We start from the raw sequence: 17,087 nt of genomic DNA, 5'->3' as shown, positions 1-17,087 counted from the left end.
TGTTTTATTTTGTGCTACTACCCAGAGTTACGGCATGACAGCCTCTGAGAATTTTACTTGTAAAGTTGATGTTAGACACCTGTCTGTGTGAATGCTGATTTAGAAGAAGAAAAAACAAAAGCACTAAAATACTGGTCAAAATTATAAATGCCATATTATTCTGGATGAAGCTAATTGTCTCCTGTTTATATTTTTGGTTTTAAAGCGTTCAAATGGTTAAATCCATTCAGCATTTTAAAGACAATGTGATAAGTTAAATGAGAACTGACCAAAGCCAAGAAATATTTGGTGAATTCCTTACCAACCTGGCAATGTGATGTTGACAGTTGAATGGATTCCAAACCACTTTCCCTCTTCTAAAATTAGGTCCTCCATGCCAGGATTAATAGATATCATGTAGAGCAGTCTTCAGGACTGCTTACTTCCTTTCTCATTAGTGTTGTAACAGAGAAATTAAAGTACACAAACAGGTGATTATAGGTCCATTAGTCTCGTTTTAACTTTCAGAAAAAAATATTAGAATAAATGTTTTTTGTAAGCATGGACAAAAACAGTAAGACAAATAAGTCATAATAGAGTTTTCAAAAAAAAATTAGACCAGACTAATTTATTTGTTTTTTTCTGAGTGTAATGAGTATTATGATTAGAAGTTCTTCACGGTGATTCGTACGATATTCTCATAAATACATCAGAGATGCTTTATCTAGGTGAAAATGCTGTTAGAGAATGATACAGAAGGAGCTGACAGAATGGCTTTCAGTGGTTATATGTTGCTACACTCAAAATCTTGCTTGTGTATAAATGTAAGGTGTGTATATATATGTATATGTGTATTCATGCGTAAATAGAAGGCCAACAATTTATTGGTAGTATAATGAAAATTTTAGAAATCTAATTCAAGAATATTCATTAGTCTATATTTATTGCAGACAAAGAATAATAATGCAGTTAGATTACTTATGTACAAAGATGCAATAATGGTAATAACACCATTACAATGACAACATGCACACACTTTCTAGTTTGTACTCCTTTCTGTGTGTTATGCCCACTTCTGTTCCTCTGGGCCCTACGGCTGGTGATTTTGCTCTGATGTTGGCAGTGAGGGGATGTTACAGCAAGTGGACAGCATTTTGAGTTCTTAGCTGGGAAGAATATCGTGTTCACGTTGATGATTTCTCCTTTCACCCCTAGGAATCCACTTAGGTCATTTTTATGTTTGCCAACAAACATTTCTTCGTTGGTCTACAGCTCCAGTTCACATCTTACGCAGTTACATCCTACAGTTGACTACATACAGTGCACTATATAGACACCTTTATATTTAGATACTATTTCTAAGTTGTCCTTAAAACCAGTTTTGTGCAGTTCCAGGTCTGCATCTTTTAGCTGACTGTTAGTGAGTTGTTCACAGCCRAGGAGGCTGTAACATGCCAGCCTGTGCATCTCTTGTCGTCCCGTGCCTGTACTCCTCTGTGCTGTTTCTTAAGGCCTCCGCTATCGTGCCGGGCCTGCGTCTCTCTGCCCTGCGTCATTGTGTTTGCATCGCAAATACTTCATTCTCTGCAGAATAATTGCTTGTTACTGGTCTCTATGTAAAACCATAGTTGCACGCTAGGAATATAAAGAGAAGTAAAACAAATTAGCCATAGGCACCTGGTCAATTAGAAATTGCTGTCACGGCTCCATCAAGAAAACAGAGCTACAGGCAGGTGGAGAAGACCGCGGATGCAGCCGGCCTGACGTGTCTGGGTTCTCAGGCCTTGCAAACGTGGTTCAAAGCTTACGGCCTCCTACTAGCAATAGCAGTACCGTACTGCGGGGTACCAACAAAGGCAGAGGACTGAGCTGACAATTACCTACTTGGGTCCTCAGTTGAATATTTTTATGTAATGACCTTTATTATTATTATTTTTACAAAATAACCTTAGAGTAGATGCTTATTACATGTGTACGTGTAACTGCTGGGTGGGACCGCAGTTGCTTTGGCTAGCAGAACTGCAATTCGGATAGATACTAACTGGAGATACGAGCTGAAAAAAATACGAAGCTGTTCAATAAGGACAAGTTTGAGGTAACAGATGTATGCAACTGTGGGGAAGCCACTGGTAGGAGAAAATTTCTCTCTGTATAAGAATAGTCGTGAAGTGCCAGCTGAAGTCAGTAATGTCACATTGCTACAAAAAAGGGAAATGCCGTAACAGGATATATAAACAGAATGGGAGCTTGCAAGGTATATGAAGTTATCTTTTTGTTGTACTTAAAAAGTTGTCAGTGCTTCCTTTTGTCCTGTTTTGATTGTTATGCTCCAAGAACAATGTGGAACAGTCAAGAACATCTAGAAAACATAATTTATTTAATGAGATTGCGTTTGGTTATTTAACAAAAAAAAAAAAGAGGCAATAATTGGCTTCATTTATGTAGAAGGCTGCTGAGAAGAGGATGAGAGTAGTTCTTTCTGACTGTGATAGAAAGGACAAGAAATAACAGAAAAAGACATTTCTTGTTACAAGAAGAAATTGGAGCAGGCATGAATTTACTTAGACTTGATTGTCTGTCAGTTGAGATTTATAAGAACAGATTTTGGATAATATGGATATTATTTAGGGAGAGGAATGGGCTAGCTGACTTCCTGACTTCCTTCTTTCACATTTCGATTCACATTAATAGTTGTCATATTATGAAACAATTAATGTAAAAAGATTTCTTTGGCAGTGACCGGTAAAGCCTTTGGAGAAAGACAACCTTGTTGTGCTTTTTGAATGCAACACGAAAGATGTTCCTGGGAAAAAAAAATCCCAAATTACAGCTCTGCGCTCTAGAAATCACTACATGCTTTTAGAATATGTGGCGACAGAGAGGTGAAGCAATGGCAGGGAGCACATGAGCAACCCAGGGAGTGAGGGGCAACTCTGTAAATCAGCATGGGGAGAAATGTGAAGCCTCTGCCCCACACAGATAAAACAAGTTCTCCCATGATTTCTAGTTATAGAAATACAAGAGAAGAACAGCTACTCAGAAGAGACAACAGAGAAGTCACGCAAGCAGCGCGCAGAATCGCTGTCCCGTTTGCCTGGACTGGCCTGAGTTGGTCATTGCCTCGTCCAACACRTGAATTCGTCATCGAGCTCTTTAGATAAGAGTTTGAACTGCACTCAGRGGGATACTGTGTGAATCTAAACACAGTCCTGGGGCGGAGAGGCTTCCCATCTCTGTTGTCATCTAAAATAGGAAAGAACTGAGATAGTCATGGAACTGCGTTTCGTCTGCGTAACGACTCAAAATTACTTCAGCCTTTTCTTAATCATAAACAGATCTAACTGGCATAAAATAGTGTTAGAATTACAGTGCTTTCAGAACGGTCTCAGAAAAGCACCTTATTCAAAGCCAGATCTGCTTGGCTGTGCAGAATATTTTCCCATTGGCTATAAAAAGCTGTTTACTGCTAAAAAGCATTTACTGACCCCAAAAACAAACATAAAACTCTACTTTGCTTTATCTTGAAACAACTCTATTTCCAGGGTAGCTTTTTGGCCTTTTTTTCCTCAAACTACCAAAATGTCCAAAAAGGTGCCGAGAGCAGTAGCAAAGTTGATCACCAAAATCRCATATATCTCTTCCATAATTAAAAGAGAAAATCCTAACATGTAAATGATGTAGCTTGAAGTTTAAAACCTTCCTAAAAAGAGACCTAATGTAAGTATGCCTTTATGCTGTCAAAATATAACTGATGCTCAGAAGTAAAGTATGAATCTTGGTCTGTTGGAGAATAAGGAAGTTCTCAGTTCATTTGAATATTTCTTTTTCTAGTATAATGAAGTTCCTCAGTATCTCGTTATAATGTCTATTTTGAATTATTTTCAACACAAATGTCATATTGTAGACTAGTTAAAAGCTTCACCAACCAGTCTCAGTGTTTTTTCTTGGAGTTTGTTCAAAAGTCTGTTGGATTATTGTGTCTGCCGCAAGGCTACAAGAAAAAGAAAGTACTAAATCTCAGGGTAAAACAGTAAGGTTACAGAACTGAAATAGAAGAAAAAACAAGAATTACTCCAGGAATAGTTAAAGTGAGAAGGCAGTCAGAAAGAAAGGTAAATTCAGAGGACCAATGTAGTAAGGAAGACAGTAGGAAAAAGAAGTGACGCTAGAGAGGAAAAAAGATGATGTCCTAAGAACAGGACAAAAAATAGAATAATGTACTAGGAAAAAGCAGCTGAAACACAGATGATAGGTTTATAAGCAGAAATGCTATGTTTACAGAGGAGGCATATTTTAGTGTCATCTTTTTTCTTCAATCTTCCATTTATGGTATTTTAATGCTAATTTATACCTCCATTTTGTCTCAAAATGTTTCTACTCAGTTCTACTGATGGTAGTGATGTTGTGCACCACTCATTTTTTTTATCACTGTAATGCACAGTAATTTGTATAAGGCAATCCATCATATATGTATTTAACACACAGATATAGTTAATCACAATTAAAACAGGCTTCTCTTTTTCCCCCTTTTTTTTCAAAGATATTCAAGCAGATAGATGCGTGTGTGGGGAGGGGAATATTCGCATAGGTTTAGGAACCAATTTTCACGTRTCATTAAACTCTGTTGGGACTTAATACTTACTGCTTACTCCAAGAAATGTCTGTCTTGTGAATCGTATCTTCTCATGTATGATTTGTTTTAAAACGCATCCTTTCTTAAAAATATCTTGGAACAGAAGTACACTTCCATTTCTTTTAATTCTTCTCCTAAATAAATTGCAGTTTGCRTGGAATAAGATTATGGGTGGACAGATTTTGACTGTAACATGATTTCATGTCAGTTGAATAATTCATGGTACTGGATGTCAAGAATAGCTTTCTAGAATGGCTGGATAGATTAAAATGAATAAGCAGGAGGAATCATGTGATGTGAAAAAGAAATATTTATTAGGTATAATTCAATAAATATTTTAGTAACARTTTTATTCTGGATATTAAGCTGTGGCTTAATGTGGGTGAGAGTACTGTTACAAGGGGATGCAATGACTGTGCTTTTTTACATTTGAAGAAGTCTGCAAAACTTTCAGTCTCTTCCCAATAAATGAAGGCCTACATATAAATCACATAAACTTAGAAAATCCAGCAATTTGTGTGCATGTGTGTTGTTAGACTACTGCACAGGTTGCTCTAGCAGTTGATCTTTAAACCATGTACTACCAATTTACCATAGATGTGTCTTAATTCATCTACTATAAACACTAGAAATGAAACATAAAGCTCCATGTGGAAGCCTGAAACTAGCTGTTATGGGAAGTAAGATGTTTCTGACAATTGATGGGGTATAAAGTCTCTTCTGTAGAGATAAATTTTAAAATGCTATTTTCTGAAACATAAATTTTAGGCAGGCAGAAGTTACAGCTATGATTTCACAAAACATAACATGGTGTTTTTAATAACCCAGTCTTTGCATACTTTGGAGCAGAAAGCTCTTGATCCCTTAATGTAATTTATATTACACATTGATTAAAAATCAATAATGAAAAATACAAAGAAAAGTGCATCTAAAAATGGAGGTGCACTGTCATATACTGTCGTTAATATGGAATACTGAAACTGGTATAAATCACTGAAAACCTTTAAGAAAGGTCCTTTTGTTTGCAGAGCCCTTTACACTATCTCATTAATGAAACTCTAGCTTCCTCAATTACAGCTATTTACTCTTCTTTCTCAGTGAAACGTATATCCTGTAATTTATTAAGTATTTTTGATGTGATATTTCAAAGTGCCTCTATTTTCTTTTAAAAATGTATAATATGAGTGCCATATCAGTCTGTCTTTTGTTTCATCACCTAGGTTCCCTTCTGTACAGGAGCAAATATTTGAAAAAATGTTTTCACTTTTTATTCTACTCTTGCTTTTTACTGCAGTTTCAGCAAGCTAAAACTGCTTAAAGTTTGCATTATACGGATTTTATATCAAATACTGTTTCTTTTTCTTATAAAGATTATTTTTAATAGTGTCATATTTTCTGGGTTTTAGTAGACTAGATAATAAACGAGAAGATAAAAAGCTATGGAATTACAAGATTGCATTAAAACACTGGTAATGAATTATTAGGTGATAAAATTTGAAAAAAAAAAATATAGTTCCCCTGTATTTCCATGTACATCCACACACATACACACATGMACACACACAAACACAAATATTTGTTACTGTTCTTGTATAAATAGCTCAAAATTAATGGTTTAAACTACTGTGCTGCTAACTTCTGTGAAAAGTGATTTCTGATTATTTCTGGTGGATAGATGAAAATGTTTAGTCTTTTAAGAAATGCCAACTTATTTCTAAGTATCAGTTAGTTCTATTTAGTGTGTGCATACTAATTTGTGGATGAGAAGATAACCTTACTGGTTGGCAGACACTTTGGCAGAACATGGGATTTAGGATTTCACATGCTTACAAATATGTTTAAAAAGGTAAGGATAATCTTACTTTGTGTTTCTCTAAGCAATAGAATAAAGCTTGGCAAAGTATTTCAACCTTTCTCATTTGAATGGAGCAGGTTCCTTCTCTCTCTGTTGTAATTTGTAACCAGACTTCCACTGAATTTCGCTTTTTTTCCCCCTTTAAGCACATAATGCCATGTAATATTATTCTGATTTGTTTTTGGTTGGAAGAGAAGTTGTTCTAGAGTTTTGCAGAACGGTGATCTTGGCTGTCTGCTGATTCACCACAAGGGGAGCCTGAGCTCACTAATATGAAGTGTATACCCATTTCTGTCTCAGAAAAGATACGGTAGAGTTAAAGATGTGTCTTMAGTGTAATTTTCAAGTGCAAAAATTTGAGATGATACTTTTTCAATAGAGGTAAGAAGAGCTTAAGTTCTTAGAAAGGAAGGACATGCTAGAGCACAAATGGCTGTTCCCAGTGCATCATCTGYTCACCTGCCAGCTGGATTAAGGTGRACATTTTCACATGGCTTGGGGGCCTCTCCTGGTGATGTGCTTGGACCTTCCTTTTGATCATCTTTGGTGGCTGCTGTAGGAAATCTGTGAGGACAAGCAAATCCTAGTTTTTCTGTATCTATCTTTTTACATTTGCAAGTGCAAATCACTGTTTTTCATCTATTCATTGGTTAGTGCAAAAGGAAAGAGGAAATAATGACATTCATGAACTTAAAACATCACTATTTTGGTTGTATCCATGACAKAGGGAGCCTAGGTGAATCTGCACCAAACTTCGTTGCCTAAAACTAAGTGGAATGAATCTAGGTCAGTGTTTTTACTTAAAGTTATCTAAAAATCTTATTAAAAAAAACTCTCAGGAGGAAAAGGTAAGCATTTAGCATTTGTGAAATGCTAGAGATCATGGAGGGTAGTTTTTCTACTTTGTACTGCATACATGACTTTTATTACCCTGTTACTGCATGAAAGGAAATAAAGAAAGAAAGGAAGGGGAGAATGAAATACAGTTATATTTAAGTATTGCTTGTCTCAGTTATTATGAGTTTCCTTTGATGAGTTTGACAGGAAACAGACATCATATCACAAAACAGTTTTCTAAGTTGAAAAATTAAGCTGAAATATTTGAAATACTTCATCTAAGTTTAAAATAAATTTAATTTGTACAGTAATATAAAGTACAAAACTAAAATAAAATTTTCAGTGCAGTGTTTTTGGAGACTTATTAACACTGAAAAGAGAAACCATTTATGCTTCTGATTCATACTAGAGATGAACCTCTTGATTTAGGGAGACATTTTAAAGTTGGTTGTTTTTTATTTTTATTTCCCAAGAAATAATCCATTAATAACTTTCTATTTAAAAATTTATGGAAAAGTACATGGCCGTGTTTTCCTTGACTTGTTAGTGAATTTCCTGTGTGTTGCTGGAAATACACACCAGATGTGCATCGTTTTTCCCAAATTTGGTAATAGCATTTAAAGTACTCCTTTAAATTCGATACCCAACAATTTTCATTTTAATAATTTTTTTCCTAATACCTTAACTGTTTTCAGGAGAAAGTAGTTTGACAATAATGCAGTAGGCTTCAAGGGTTCAAATGTTGTGACATGCTTAACATTCATATTTGCCTTCTGAGTGTATATGATTGCAGATTTAAAATATTATTAGTACATGCTTATTTTGTTCGAGAGATCAGGAGTTACCAGGCTAYTTTTCTTGAAAATAAACTGAGAGAAAAAAACACTTTTGTCCTTTTGGTCACGATTGTTTTCTGCTTGATGTATCTGATACTTACAGTTTCTTCAGAGGATATGTGTGCCGCATCTTTTTTTAAGTTTTTCTTGTACTTCTAATTTTATTGTCAGTTACCTCATGGCTTTCATACCAAGCCAATCAACAGCAAGAAGTCCAAATATATTGCTTGCAAAATGCAGGTCYCTACATACAGTCTGTGCTGTAAATTTTAAGTGTTCAAAGGGATAAATAAATATAAGTACCTAAAATCTGGTTGTTTATAGTAAATAACTCAGCTATCAAACACTCCTTTYGATAGTAAGTTTTGGAAAGAGAAAAGTATCTTCTGGAAGGAGCAAATAAAAGTTCACGTTTAGGAGGGACCTTTGCCTCAGTCCCGTTGCGCTGCAGAGCTGGACCATCGTCCCAGTCTCTCCCTTCCTCTTTCTCACAAGTTAACTGTAATGTTTTTTCCTGAAAAGTGATCAAGAGGGTAAGAAAGCGCAGTCGGAGTTTAATTCCGTGCCCGTCAGGTATTAAGTATCCCCGGCATAGCTGTCGGAGGAAGGGAGGGTCTCACCGATTGTTGGCATCGTTTTCCCCGTGTCGCGGTCGGTTGTTGACAGTCGCGGTTGAAACCGCGGGAGGGGGCCGGGGACGAGCCCCACCTGCGGTAGGAGGACAGTCCTGCCACGCTCTGTGCCTGGCGGACAGCGAGACGCTCTTCTCGAGGGCTTTTTTTTTGTTTGTTTGTTCTTCTCTTGCCTCGTTGAATTGCTGTCTTTGACTCTGTGTAGACTTGAGGATGACTAGTGCGCTACACTGAGTGCCAAAATTGGCTGCTTCCCCTTCGTCTGCCTTCGTTATCAGATATGCTGCTTTACCAGAGAAGAAAGAAAGAAGCATGAGGAGAGAGAGGACTGCATCCGCAGTGAAGGAGTGAGAGGCCRAGCAGGACAGGTTTTCTAAGAGCAGTGAACAAAATGTAAATAAAGAAGTGGTAGTGGGTGAATGTGGATGGATGCATTGGTAATACTGTAGATCGGCTTTAGGTTCTCTATTTTAATACAGCTCTTTAGAGAAAGCATTCATTTAAAGGCATATGGGTCATCCAAGCACCTAATTTGCAAGTTACCAGGTCATTTTTACATTTTCCCCCCTCCCTCCAATCTAGTAGAGAAACATACTCTTGCAGAGGTCCACTGCTTTGACACCTTTGATACCTGTTCCTGAAGGTATGTGTTACCAGACTAGATCCAAAGGAAGAACCTTGACTGTGTGACCTGAAGTCAGGCTGTTGTAGGATTTCCACTGGTTATCACTTATGCTGCTCCTGATCCTRCTGTGGGTGGAAAGGCTTTGCAGTAGCCTCTCTTGATTATCAGTGAGTGAAGAAAATTCTGATTGCCGTCTCTCCTGGCTTTCTCAGACCAGTTTCTTTGCAATTGCAACTTTCCATATTGAGAAATGTCAGTATACCCGTTCCTTAGTAATAWGCTTTTCAAAAGTCAGGAAGGTAATCTGATAGTAAAAGTCAGCGACTTCTCTTACCTTGGGCTTTTAAACAGGAACAAAACCAGTTTTATACTAAACTCAAGTGTCTTTACTGTGAATTAAGGGCTTCAGTACTACATAAGATTTACCAGTAAATTGAAACAAAGGAATATATTTTGATAAAAGTATCATACTTCCTTCTGTAGGCACATGTACCCATTTACATATACAAACCAGCTGAAATAGTGGTTATAGTACGTGCCATCACTACTAAAAATAAACCTAAATGTTCTTCACAGAAATAATAGATTTCTTTAGAAATTAAAAATCACAGCAGTTATTGTGAATAGTTCATTGCACTTGCTAAATCAACAAGTTTATTCTTTCATAAAAAATAGAGTATGAAGAGATTGAATTTAATTTCYGTGTTTGGCCACTTTCAGGCATAAGTTAAGTATACCCCTGGGAATTTATTTAAACCTGTTCCTTCCAACAGTAGATCTTGTCCACTTTTAACCGAAGGTAGTTGGATCCAATTGCACGGGCTCCTCGGGAGAGGAAGTACATTGCCTACAGACCAGCAAGACAAAAATTATAGCTGTACAATAAGGAGTATTTTTCCACCATTATCACTTTTCAGGGGAGATTCTTTTCCAGATACGTGATGGAGACTCAATGAACCAGGAAGGTGTTCACCTGCAAGGTGAGCTGGTTGTAATGGCAGAAGCTTTTGAGGTCTAAAATTTCAGACGTCTCAGCCCAGAGAGCCAACCCCAAAGGAAGAAAAAGAATGTGTCTCCTCCCCTTATTTTTAGGTTTCCTCTACCAATCACAAAGGCCTTTTGTCCTGCCGCCGTATCCATGTGTCTTGGCTTTGGCTGTTTATCATGTTCCTGTCATCCTTAAATGCAAAATAAAAGAGGGGAAAGAGCTTCTGCTTCTCAGGCTTTGAGAACAAGCTGCTTGCAGCTGCTGGGGACCCCCGTGTCCCTGCTGCCCTGGAGAGCTTTCGGCCGGGATGCGGTCCCGGCCGGCGCGGTACCTTGCGCCCATGCTTCGGCGCTCCTAAGGCGCTGCTCAGAGCAAGGCTGATGTTACAAGTCAGACGATGAGAAAGCAATTGAGCTTCACAGATTTGATTTCACTCTTTGATCCTGGCATTAAAGTGTCAAGGTCTCAAAGTGGGAGCGTGGTGCAGACAAGACTTCCGGCTGCTTTAATCCTCTAGCTGTAAAGACCCATTCATAGAGTGCAAGGATTGGATTTTATTTTTGCATGGTTTCAAAACTGTTGGATGTATTCTGCCTGTGTTCATAACTAATTGCCACACGCTATGGAAAGTTAGTGTTTTTACCTTAATTTAAAACTATTTTTCTGTAAACTTTCTTGTGCGTATGTTTTCTATGTATTTGGCAATTAGTTGAATTATCTTTTCACATACATTTAGGTACTGTGTTCATTTAAGGGACGGAGTACTAAGGCAGAAGAATTAGGTAAAGTGCTGAAGGTCAGATAGCAGATCTATGGTTACAATGCCTTTGAGCCATAGACTTCCAGTCCAGTTCTTAAATCACAAGGCTCTTTCCTGTATTCCTCATATGGTACATAATTTACCATTAGAAACTGGGACGGTGATACTGAATTAATGTGAGGGGATTAATGTAGGAAGTGGTATAAAAGTAGCTGTATAATAACACACAGTTTTAAGCCAAATAAACACTAACATGATAGATTTATTATTTTTATTTTCTTTTTCAGACGAATCTGATGCTTTTATTACATTTTGGCTTTCTGAGAGAGTGGGATGTGAATTTCAGTTTCTTTGTATTTCATTTTTTTAACTAGTTTCAAAAAAGAAGAGGAGAAAAAGAAAGGATTTAAACAACGAACAGACTGTGAAAGAACAGGAAAGGAGATTCTTTTATACTTCTTGTAGTTACCTTACACAATGTTTTCTTGAAGAATTTTATATGCTGATTAGGATTTTAGAGATGTGCTTTTCTAATACAATGAAAGTGAAGTTGATTTAATGCTTTTACTCCTATTTCTTTTGTTTTCTTTACTCTCCCAGCTCCTTGCCTTAATTTCTTTTTCCAACTGTTTCCTGTCTGTTCTTCCTGTTTTTGCTGCTACTCTATTAAAAATAGTTACCTAGTTTTGCTGAGCTGAGGAAGATATATGTAGTTGCTTATTTAATTTAGGAAAACAAAATCTTCCTGATGTTAAAGAAAGAATAGATCCTTCTGAGCAGCAGTTATGAAACTGTGAAGAATCTGATTATTTGCAAAATGCATGTAGGAAAATAGAGTCACGCTAAGAAATAAATGATAAGATAGTAGAAAGATTAGATTTCAGAAATCCCAGCCTCTATATGAATGTTTAACTGTTAAAGTTCTTTATAGACAAACTGACCTGTAGTTCCTGAGAAAGAACTACAGAAGTATAGGGGGGGGGGGGAAGAAAAGAAAAAGAAAAGAAAGGAGATGCAGTTTTTGCAGACACCATCATGATCATGAACTATATGTCCTAAATTGGTAACTCGTACTGATCACAAGTCATTTGATAGCAGTCATGGCAGAAAATCTCCATTTCATGAAAGCTTCATGAACGGCAGAAGACAATGACATTACATTACATTGAAATCTGCATATTTTGGTACTTATTTATAAAGTTAATTGTGTCTTTATGTCAGACTTGTACATTTACCTATTTTAAGTGTCACGATTGTGCAACTTCAGTATATTCCTAGTCTAATTTTTCTAGAGTACAGTCTTAAAAATATGTTTTTTAGCATATGACATTTATATTTCATTTTAGAAACAAGCATATTTTTAACTATAGGCATTGGACATACTTGGAATTCTGTTCCCATGAGCTAATTGCTGACTAGAATAGGAAAATAAGAGCTACTTTGTGGTTAGATGTTTATGGTCTTTCTTTTGGCTTTTAGCCCTAAGATAAAATATCAGGGAAAACATACTAATGGATAATGGTATCAAATATTGTATCCTGGACATAATTTTAAGCCTGTCAAATATCTAGTACTTTATAAACATTGAATTACATCATCATCTTCATTTTACCTTCTCTTATACACTCCTCTGTTAGAAGAATATAAATTATGTCATAGATGATTTTCACAGACATGCGTTCAGTTCATAAAGTCTCAGTTTCACAGAAAAAGAACTTCAGCATAAAACCAGCTTCTTCTGTGAAACTGAGACTTTACAGGCCATTTCCAATATTCTGAAGAATGAGACATTCTTTATTTTCTTTCATGTACTTGATATATTGATTAGAAAACATATTGGGAAAAGTTTTCTAGTAGTATTCTTTAGCCAAAATAATTATTGCCCCAAACTAACCAAATCTGATTATTGTAATATCAAACTAATTTAAAATCTCACTGTGCTCATATAAGCATCAATCCCAAACCTTGGGTCTAATCATCAGATGAAACTGTGATTAAAAAAAATCAGTGTCAAATTTTCAATTGATTTTTAGGAAGCTTGAATTTCACTTTGAGTATGAATAAGAGAATTGTATAAGTTAAGTAAGAAAAACCTGAATAAACAGTAAATTTTATCAGTCTTATTCATTGTTGGTATTCTGCCTTAAAAGAGTAAGAATTAATGTCTTCAAAGTTAGAAACTATATTTTTAAAAGTGGGAAGAATACATTAGCAATTTTATTTAGTAATTCTCTGCTATGTCGATATACTGTAAGAGAGATATTTTTTATACAAATTTAACTCATTTCAATGAATCAATTAATTAAACAAGCATTTGACCCAGGATTGTGCAAATGCCAAAACATTCTGGAATGGTTACTCACATGAACTCTTTGAAGACACTTAGGAGAAACAAGGGTTTAAGTAACAGCCTGCATACTTATTTGTCAAGAATAAATTGTGTCAAGCCAACCTGACTTCTGTGAGGGTAAGTCTTTGTTGATTCAGAAGTGGATATCATATATCTTAGCTTCGTTAAGTCTTTAGACCCATTCTTATGTGATGGTCTCATAAGGAAGCTCTTGAAGTGTGCTGTAGAAGAAAAACCCATAAGGTGGTTCTAAAGCTGATGATTGAAGAAAATGAATACCAAGTTCACCATCAGAGTGAAAGAATCTTATCTTCTGTGGATGCTTGGTTTCACCTCCAAATTTAATAAAAACAACTCTAAGTCATTACCCAGGCTGTTAATGAAGTTACTCAACAATTAGGCCCAGTAGTCTTATCTTCTAAGTTTCATAGAATCATAGAATCAGTAAGGCTGGAAGGGACCTCTGGAGATCATCTAGTCCAACCTCCTGGCTCAGCAGGGGCACCTAGAGCATGCTAGAAAGAGGGTTGCATCCAGGCGGGCCTTGAAGATCTCCACAGAAGGAGACTCCACAACCTCTCTGGGCAACCTGGTCCAGGGCTCCGTCACTCTCACAGGGAAGAAATTCCCCCTCACGCTCAGGCGGGACTTCCTGTGCTTCAATTTCTGCCCATCGCCTCTTGTCCTGTCACACGGGACAACTGAAAAGAGTTTGTCCCTGTCCCCTTGACACCCTCCCTTCAGGTACTTGTACACATTGATCAGGTCCCCCCTCAGGCTTCTCTTGCCCAGGCTGAAGAGGCCCAGCTCTCRYAGCCGTTCCTCACGGGGCAGGTGCTCCAGCCCTCTGATCATCTTTGCAGCCCTACGCTGGACTCTCTCCAGTAGCTCCATGTGTGTCTTGTCCTGGGGAGCCCAGAACTGGACACAGGACTCCAGACGAGGCCTCATGAGGGCTGAGTATAGGGGCAGGATCACCTCCCTCCACTTGCTGGCAACACTCTTCCCAATGCACCCCAGACCACCATTGGCCTTCTTGGCCACAAGGGCACATTGCTGSCTCATGGTCAACTTGTCATCCACCAGCACGCCCAGGTCYTTCTCTGCAGAGCTGCTCTCCACAGGTCAGCCCCCAKCCTGTACTGGTGCCTGGGGTTATTTCTCCCTAGGTGCAGGACTCTGCACTTGCCCTTGTTGAACCTCCTGAGGTTCCTCTCCGCCCAGCTCTCCAGCCTGTTCAGGTCTCTCTGAATGGCAGCACAGCCCTCGGGTGTGTCAGGTGTTTATCAGTCTTCTCTTCTGAGTTTATCAGGAGATTTAATAAGATTTTAATTCAAAACAATTTGGTGAATTGGAGAGTTGTTAGGTTACAACCTAACCTGAACATGAGTCAACAGTATCATGATATGGGAAAAAAAAACACTGGTAATGGGGTGTCTAAATAAGAGTACAGCACATGTGTGAAGTTTTTATTCTGCACTGCTTAGCTTCGGTAGTGTCAGCTGGTACTCCGTGTGTACTATCCAATGTGTGGTCAAATGGGATAGAAGCCAAAGATGAAAGCGAATGATCAGGCATTTATAGACCATATTTTTGAGGAACTTGAAATTACTTGAAATGGTTTGTTTAGTCTAGAAAAAAAGACTGATAATGACTTTCAGATACATGCGGTGCTTCTGTAAAGAAGAGAATAATGTCTTCTTTCTCTAGTGAAGAGTAGAAGAAATAATAGATTGAAAGTGAAGCAAGGCAAATGCAGAATGGAAATAAGTATGTTGCAAAAACTCTCTAATATGAAGTGTAACTTAATATTATTATGTTAAGAAAAAACTTTCTAGCTAAGCAGCAGGACAATTTGCTCAGGGATATGGAGATACAATAATTCCATCATAAAAAAAAGATCAGACAAAAACAGTAAATCTACATTTGATCCTGCTTGTTGATGGGGAATGGATTTAGAAATCTATTCTGTTCATACCTTCTGTAATGTTATGGAGTCACTCGATGTCAGTCGTGATACTGAATTATAGTAGTTACTATCACTCTGAGGCTGCATATTGATTTTGAGCTTAGTAGGACTGCTCAGCTGTGTAAGTAACGACCGAGAGGTCATTCCCTTAAAGAGCATCAGTTGGAAATGTTACTGTTTCTGTGTCACATAGGTGCCAGAAAAGAGTAAATTATATTTAGCTGTAGAATATAAGTGGTTTGGAAGGACTGCTGGCAAAATAAGTAATGTATCATTGAGGCAACAAAGATGGGTTATAGGAGGGAGGAGTCACGTCAAGGAGTAACCGCAATGTCTTTCTGATTCAATGCAATATTAACACACGTGGCAGTGGTCACAAACTGCACGTCTGGTATATGCTTCTACACATTTATTCCAGGAGTACAAGGTCTCCTGTGTAAGAAATAAAAAGTATTGTAGCCCTGATCTTTCTTTAACAGCTGCTGTGAAAGGCTGTGTGAAATCCTGTCAATTTTGAGACCTCATCACTTGTAAAAGGGAGATACCATGTAGCTTAAGGTTTTGCCAATTTTTTGTTTACTATTTTAGATTTATTTTTTCTCCCTGTTGTTGCAACTACATAGATAGGTAACTGCCTATAACACTTGAGGAAACAATATATTTATACAATTATATTTCAAAGCTGCTTATTTAGTTTTTTTTTAAGAATATCTGATAAAGCAAAAATGTGATTTGATTTTACCATGTCCCACCCATGCAAAATTTTAGCTGTAACTAGAAGTTATAGAAAACATCACTATAACATTTTCTTGAGTCATAATTTTCAAAAGTTGACTTAAGGAAATTTGAATTTAACTGTTCCTCTGTTGTCACTCTGTAATATAAACTCATAGGTAGTTTCTTGCTGATATTCCTTTCCCCATATATACAAAGAACCTTATTTTGAAAGCTAAATTTAAAAACTTTTAAAATATTGGGAGCATCACTTTTGGCTGAAGTAATACTGTGAAAGGGTGGTAAAACTTTCCACTTTATACTATGTGCTGTGATTCATAACAAAGCAGGGTAAGTTTGGGCTCTGTACTGGGTCCCATCCTGTTCAACTTCTTCATCAATGACCTGGATGAGGGGACAGTGCCTTCTCAGCAACTTTGCAGATGATGCCAAGCTGRGAGGAGTGGCTGACACACCCGAGGGCTGTGCTGCCATTCAGAGAGACCTGGGCAGGCTGGAGAGTTGGGCGGAGAGGAACTTCCTGAGGTTCAGCAAGGGCAAGTGCAGAGTCCTGCACCTAGGGAGAAATAACCCCAGGCACCAGTACAGGCTGGGAGCTGACCTTGTGGAGAGCAGCTCTGCAGAGAAAGACCTGGGCGTGCTGGTGGATGACAAGTTGACCATGAGCCAGCAATGTGCCCTTGTGGCCAAGAAGGCCAATGGTSKTCTGGGGTGCATTGGGAAGAGTGTTGCCAGCAAGTGGAGGGAGGTGATCCTGCCCCTATACTCAGCCCTCGTGAGGCCTCATCTCGAGTCCTGTGTCCAGTTCTGGGCTCCCCAGGACAAGACACACATGGAGCTACTGGAGAGAGTCCAGCGTAGGGCTACAAAGATGATCAGAGGGCTGGA

General features: G+C 37.7%; 1 protein-coding gene across 1 annotated transcript in view; it reads left to right on the top strand.

Annotated features, from left to right (window-relative positions):
* TMEM135 (transmembrane protein 135) overlaps positions 1-17,087 on the top strand; it is a 182,483-nt gene that overhangs the window by 117,370 nt on the left and 48,026 nt on the right. The window lies entirely within an intron of this gene.

The sequence above is a fragment of the Rhea americana genome, unplaced genomic scaffold (genome assembly GCF_003343005.1).
Source record: "Rhea americana isolate MKP2758 unplaced genomic scaffold, rheAme1 scaffold_208, whole genome shotgun sequence".
NCBI lineage: Eukaryota > Metazoa > Chordata > Aves > Rheiformes > Rheidae > Rhea > Rhea americana.
The sequence above is the reverse complement of the archived record's forward strand: the minus strand, read 5'-3'. Positions and strand labels throughout refer to the sequence as shown.